Source organism: Hibiscus syriacus, unplaced genomic scaffold (genome assembly GCF_006381635.1).
Source record: "Hibiscus syriacus cultivar Baekdansim isolate YM2019G1 unplaced genomic scaffold, ASM638163v2 tig00111806_pilon, whole genome shotgun sequence".
Taxonomy (NCBI): domain Eukaryota; kingdom Viridiplantae; phylum Streptophyta; class Magnoliopsida; order Malvales; family Malvaceae; genus Hibiscus; species Hibiscus syriacus.
In genome coordinates, this window is record NW_024063184.1 from 254,795 (window position 1) to 261,310 (window position 6,516).

The window sequence follows — 6,516 nt, forward strand, 5'->3', positions numbered from 1 at the left end:
AGTCCATCATGATTTTATTAAATTTTATTTAGTCTCCAATAATTGATTAATCTCAAATAATAAAATTAATACCTATATTTCAGGATATTTTGAGTCATGGTTATTAAATTTGATAATTTACATTTTAATCACTAATTTTAATAACTTTCATTTATTGTTAATTACAAGTTTTATTACTTTTTATATTTTTACTATAGTTTTAATTTTATTTGTTAGTCATTGTTTAGTTATATTTTAATTTTATATGTTTAATTCAATATTTTAATTATTATTATTATTTTATTTTAATCATATTAATAAATTTTTTTGATTAATTTATAAGTTGATAATATTTATTTATTTTAAAAATATTAAGAAAATGCAGTCTTAAAGCAACTAGATGTCTTATTCTGGTATTTTAAAGAATAATAAATATCATGCTTATAAAAAATATATATTTTGCTTTAATTTTATATAAATCATGTTTTTAATATTTATTTATTTTTTAATATTAAGAAAGACAGTCTTAAAGCAACTAGATGTCATTTTCTGATATTTTAAATAAATTAATATCCTACTTTATATTAATTTAATTTATTTTTTATTATTTTTATGGAAATATTTATTAATATTTATTTATTTTTTAATATTAAGAAAGGGGCTGTCTTAAAGCAACTAGAAGGCCTTTTGTGATATTTCTAAATAAAATAATGTCTTATTTATAAAATATAAAAATATATATATTTATAAAAATTAATATATTTTCTAATAATTATACTAATATTTGAAATCACAAGATCATAAATTAAATTTATATTTGAATTCTTAAATTCTATTATTAGATACAATTTAATCGACAATGACCAATTTTGGGCGTTGTGGGGTGCTAATCCTTCCCCAAACGTAATCGACCACGAATCTCTTTTTATTATTAAAAGAACGAATTTTTGGTTAAACGCATATTTATCTTTTAACTGATGTTTTCTTAAAACTCTTTTAAAATATGATTTTTAGGTATTCGATCTACCTAATCCAAAAGGCCGATGGCGACTCCCAAAACATTTCAATAAAAACCATTTATCCATATTATTTTTTCCCGCCAAGTAAAACTTTGTGTCCGGGCGAAAACCGGTTACGACAATACACATAGCCTCAAACTCGAAACCTACTTAAATGATATTACTTACCACTTGAATTAACCCGTTGGTTTAAACATAATCTTCCTTAAATGCATTTAATTTGTACGTAAAATCTGTTTCATAATTATGGGTATAGGTCACTGATTCAAGTGAGATGAGCTTTGATATTGTCAAAGAGAGGGCAGTCTAAATAAAATAACTAAGCTATAGTTCTCACTTGTTACAACCCCCCCCCCCACACACACATTTTCACCCTTTGGAAATGAATAATTCTTTTTACTCAATCCCAATATGCATTCAATAAGCTTGATTGATCATGTTATAACTTTTAGTGTAAAAAACACATAATATTCGACTATAGAATATTGTTTTATTGAATTCACAAGTATTAGAAGTTATAAAATGATCTCTCCACTATAATACATTACTTTGTCGAATCCTCCGACTATTAAAAGTTATAAAATAGTCATCTAACTATTCATGTTCCAAATTCATCTTTTTGTTGAAAAATTGACATTGTCTGAGTTAGAATCATTTGAGTTGTATTTCATGGATTGACTCTCCACTTACATTGTACTATCGAGCTCATTCTTGAAAAAACGACAATCTCAATAGACAATATTAAAATATAATTTTATCATATATACGTCAACTATTAATGTACAGCTACGATTATCAATTTTTTAACAGAAAAAGATAAGTTTAAAATATATGAATAATTAATGATTATTTTATAACTTTAATAGTCAGATGACCCAACAAAACAACATCCTATAGTCGAATAATCATTTTATAATTTGTGTACTTTAATTTACCCTACAATAAAAGTGGACATTTCAAGTATAGAAGGCAAACGTTTCTTCGTATGGCAGCATTTACAAGATCAGAAAAGGATTGAATTGTGGAAGAATGTGGCATAGATGTATAGTGTGTTAGCTTTCAACTCAATCATGATGAAAGAGCAAGTTCAGCCCATGCCAAGATGATTTGAACTCGACTGATAGCAATGTGTCGATTTCACTCTCCAAAGTGAGGCGTATTTCATCCATGGATGGTGTTTTCGAAGAGTCTGGATGAATGCAAAGGCTTAACTGCACTGATGACTTTGAGGTCTTCATATCTGAAATGTTTTAGCTCCGGGTCCAGTAGGTAAGACATAACTTCTGGTAATTCAAGATACTCCTTGGTCTGTAATATGCATGGAGCATATGAATGAATCTAACCAGCATTTTTTGTCATTTGAAAATGAGCGCTCGAAAGGATTGCTTACCCAATCTATCAAGGAACCTCTGTCCTTACAGAACGGAGGCCTCCACTAATTATCTCAAGTATAAGTAAGCCAAAGCATGGACATTTCCCTGGATGTCGAGGTGGCGTTTCTCCACAGAATTAGGAAGCAGACAAACTGCTCCATTGTTGACAACGGTGCCAGAGTTCTTTTCTGATCTACCAAGTATACTCTTCCAACTTTCGAGGTCAACCAACTGCATAGTCAGATCATGAACAATATCTCGAGTTTATGATTCAAGTCAAGGAACCAGAACCGACACTTCAGATAAGTTAGAAATGACCCTAACTCGAATATCCCTGGAATCCCAGAGCATGAACAAATTATTAAATGCTTATGCAGTAAGGCAAGAACTGAGGAGAAACCTTTGGAGAAAAATCCTCTGTAAGATACACAGCACTAGAGTTTAACTCTAATATAGTGAATGGTGGCTCAAGTTCTGTATGAAGATACTTGAGTCCTCGGCAATGCCAAGAACGATTCTCATACGTCTTGTCCAAGATAATTGGGATCCTTCGCCGCCTGCATGAAGATCGATTACCAAGGTAAAAGCTGATAACGAAAATGTTAAATCATTGTATGTAAGCAAGCGGATGAGGGGGTATGCTTACAATGCAAATGCTCATAAAGTGTTCCATTTGATGCATATTCAAAAACAAGCGTTCTTGTAACGGACTGCTCTCTCTACAGTAACCTAGTAATTTCCCTACTTTCTCATGATTCAATCTCGCCAATCTGCCACCTGAAGAGCAATTAACTGAAAATTTAGAACCAGATTACTCTAGTTCATTAATTCTTGCATTTTAAAGCGGCTTCACTTCTTTCAAGAAATTTTATCGAAACTGCTATGTAATAAGTACCTCTCTTTGGTAATAGAGCTCGAGATAACCTGTCCAGTGCTCCTGTTTGATGCAGAGGGATCACAGCAATTTCAGGCCTACCCTTCATGGTGCCTTTATAGACCAAACTATCCGGAGATGAACCGATAATGTTGCTAAAGTCTTCACAAGCTACTTCAAGCTCTTGCCTGCTATATTTAGTCACATCTTTCAATAACTCGGAATCTGCCAAAAGGTCATGATGTTAATCGCTATTACTTCGAAGAACAAATTATTGAAATAAATCTGGGAAAAGTAGTTAAAACTAAATGCCATTTATAGCAAACTAACCTATGTATACTACCAAATGATCCTTCTCACTCCCTGATTTCTTCCAAGGGATTATGATTGAAAACTTGTTATTACATCTTTGGAAAGCAGCGAGGAGAGCGAAAAGAAAGAAAGATCCCACCATGATTCCCGTCACAATCTCAAGAACCAAGAGCCAGGCAGGTTTGATGCTTTCAGATGTTTTGCAACATCTTCAGCATGCTGATGCCTACAGCTGGGTGCTTCGTGTTTTTCAGATGGCAGAGCTCCTAAAAAAAGGAACATTTTCACTGTCAACTATGGTATCATCGATATTGAATTATTTCATAGTCATAAGACCATCAGCAAGAGTTGGTAAGTAAACGAGAATACAAATTGATGAAATTAAGTTACAAATGCAACTTCAAGATATATTAAATCGAACTACGGAAGAGATGTGCTTAAATTTTGATCCAATACAGGAAACATGAATACTCCAAGATATCATACAATAGTCAGTGGACTTGGCCAAGAATATGTATGTTTTCAGCCAAAGGGAAGGTTAAGTAATAAAATATACCACATTGCGTGCCGGAATGCTGTTTAGCATCTGTGTCCTGAAAGCAGTTCCCTTGAAAGCTAGAGCTGCATTAATAATATGGGGAAAACATAAACCAACTGGATAAAAACGAAGCCGGCATGGATCAATGACATAGGAAAAGAAAGTTTACCTGGGAAGGTGTTCCAAGCACTTGGGAATGCTTCCAACCAAAAAATTATAGGAGAAATCTACCACTTTTAACTGACCCAGCTACAAAGTCCAGTTAAGTTTGAATGTGAGGCATACCTGAAGAGAAAAGAATCATTAGAGATCAACTTTGAAAAGCTTACATGATTCACTTTAATGGCTAAATAAATGGAGAAGTCTTTGTATTTTCATTTTCATGAATCATCATCCGATACCAAGATATTTTCTCTGAATTCAAACATTTTTCCAGGAAGAAAGGGTCGTCGTTTTCTGAAAGTAGATATAGTTAAGAGCTTGCCATCCTCTGTATGTCAGTCAGTCGTGCATTATACATACAAGAAAAATTATCAACACATTTAAGACATCATTTAAATTAAATTTGTTAAGATGAAGGATTAAAACTGAAGGCGTTGTATGTCTAGAAACTTTTAGTGTTCAGCAAGAAGGTTAAATAAGGCATAGTTTCTAATGAACAGTTTATCAAAAGATTTGTTCTCAAGAGCTAAATAGAACATGATTTTATTGCCGGCCGCAATATTCTACTTACATTCCATGTGTCTCAGCTGTAAATGCTGAATTGCTATAAGCAGGAACAGCTCCTTGAAGTTTATTTCTATCAAGACGGAGTTCCTGAAGATACTTTAAATTGCCAAGCTCTGCCGGCAGGCTCCCTGTTAACCCATTTGACTGAAGGTTTCTGTGATAACAAAGAAGGAAAATAAGAAACCGCATAAAATAACCCAAAAAGTAAGTTCATTTCCTCAAAACACGACACATAAAATTCAGGTTACATCTTCATAACGATGGATAAATTCCCTAGCTCTGAAGGAATCCGACCAGTGAGCTGATTCACCAGATCCAAGACTTTGAGGAACTTCAACATGCCAAGTTCTTTAGGTATTACACCTAACAGTCTGTTTGAGCGTAAAGTTCTACAAAAACACAAAAGCATGCATCAACCACGATGATCGGAGAAGGATAAAAGCTGAACCAAGAGCATTTCGACCAAAATAAGAATAACATACAGTCCTTGCAAGTAGGTAATCTGGCCAATTTCCGGAGCAAGAATTCCCTTCAGAGACGAAGCTGATATGTTTCTGCAACACAGAGAGAAACATAGTTACTCCAAAACACGTCAATTGAACATTAAAGAAGTTGGGAAAGTTGTTGGATCATGGTTACATCTTTATAATGTTGTCTCTTATTACAAGTAATCCCAGACCAGTCACAGGGATCAGCATCTAAAGCATTCCAGTTTGACAAAACCAGATTTGGGTCTTCAGATATATCTCCCTTAAATGTTATAAGGGCCTTGACTGCAAAAAAAACCCAGAGTTCCCAATTCAGAAGATAATATTGAAGCTAGAAATGAGTATCCTTAAATTCAAGAAAATAAAAATCCAAAAGAACTGAACTAAAACAAATATTACTCAAATTGACAGTTGACGATCCTTATATCTGCCCACATTCTCTAAGAAACCAATCAAGATCTGAAAACAAAACAACAAAAACTAATGAAAAGCACATTACCTTCATTAATAGGGAAAGAACCACTAGTCACCAAAGAAACTCCACAGGCAAGAACTAGGGGCAACAAATGAATGTACGGCCTCATTTCTTCCCTGTAATTTGCTGGTTTCTTTTATCAGCAAGAAGTAGAATTCATTAATCCAAAAACGAGGAAGATAGAGTGAGGGAAGTGCAATGAAAATAACCCAAAGAGATGCGGGGTTTATCGGCAAGAACCATGGTGAGAGAATGTAAGATTAGAGGAATAAAAGATTATCAGGGACGATAATGTTGTATTTTGTGTTTGGTTGATTTAGCAAATATGTAAGATTATCGTGTTTGATTAAAAGAATAAAAGATTATGCGAATGTATATTTGATCAAATTGTCTTTATTATATTTGTATAATATAAATTGTAAAATATTTATATATTTTTTAAAAAAAATTAAATTCATAATATTATATATTTTTTTTATAAAATTAAAAATATAAAAATGTTAATGAAAGTGTAAAAAAAATTTTAACCTCTGAATTCATATAAAATTTTAATTATAGATTTTTTTTGTAAATTAAATAATTTAAGGATAAATTTGTAATTTAACCTTCGTATAATTTTTATTATTCAATGACAGAAGAATAATATTTTTGAAAAAAAAATAAAAAATTTAAGGGTATTTTAGTCTAAAATCTCGGTAATGTTACAATACTTAAGGGAAGGGAGGTAAT

At 32.2% G+C, this 6,516-nt stretch overlaps 1 pseudogene; it reads right to left on the bottom strand.

Annotated features, from left to right (window-relative positions):
* Positions 1-1,940: 1,940 nt before the first annotated feature.
* Positions 1,941-6,012, bottom strand: LOC120170988 (annotated as a pseudogene).
* Positions 6,013-6,516: the final 504 nt, after the last annotated feature.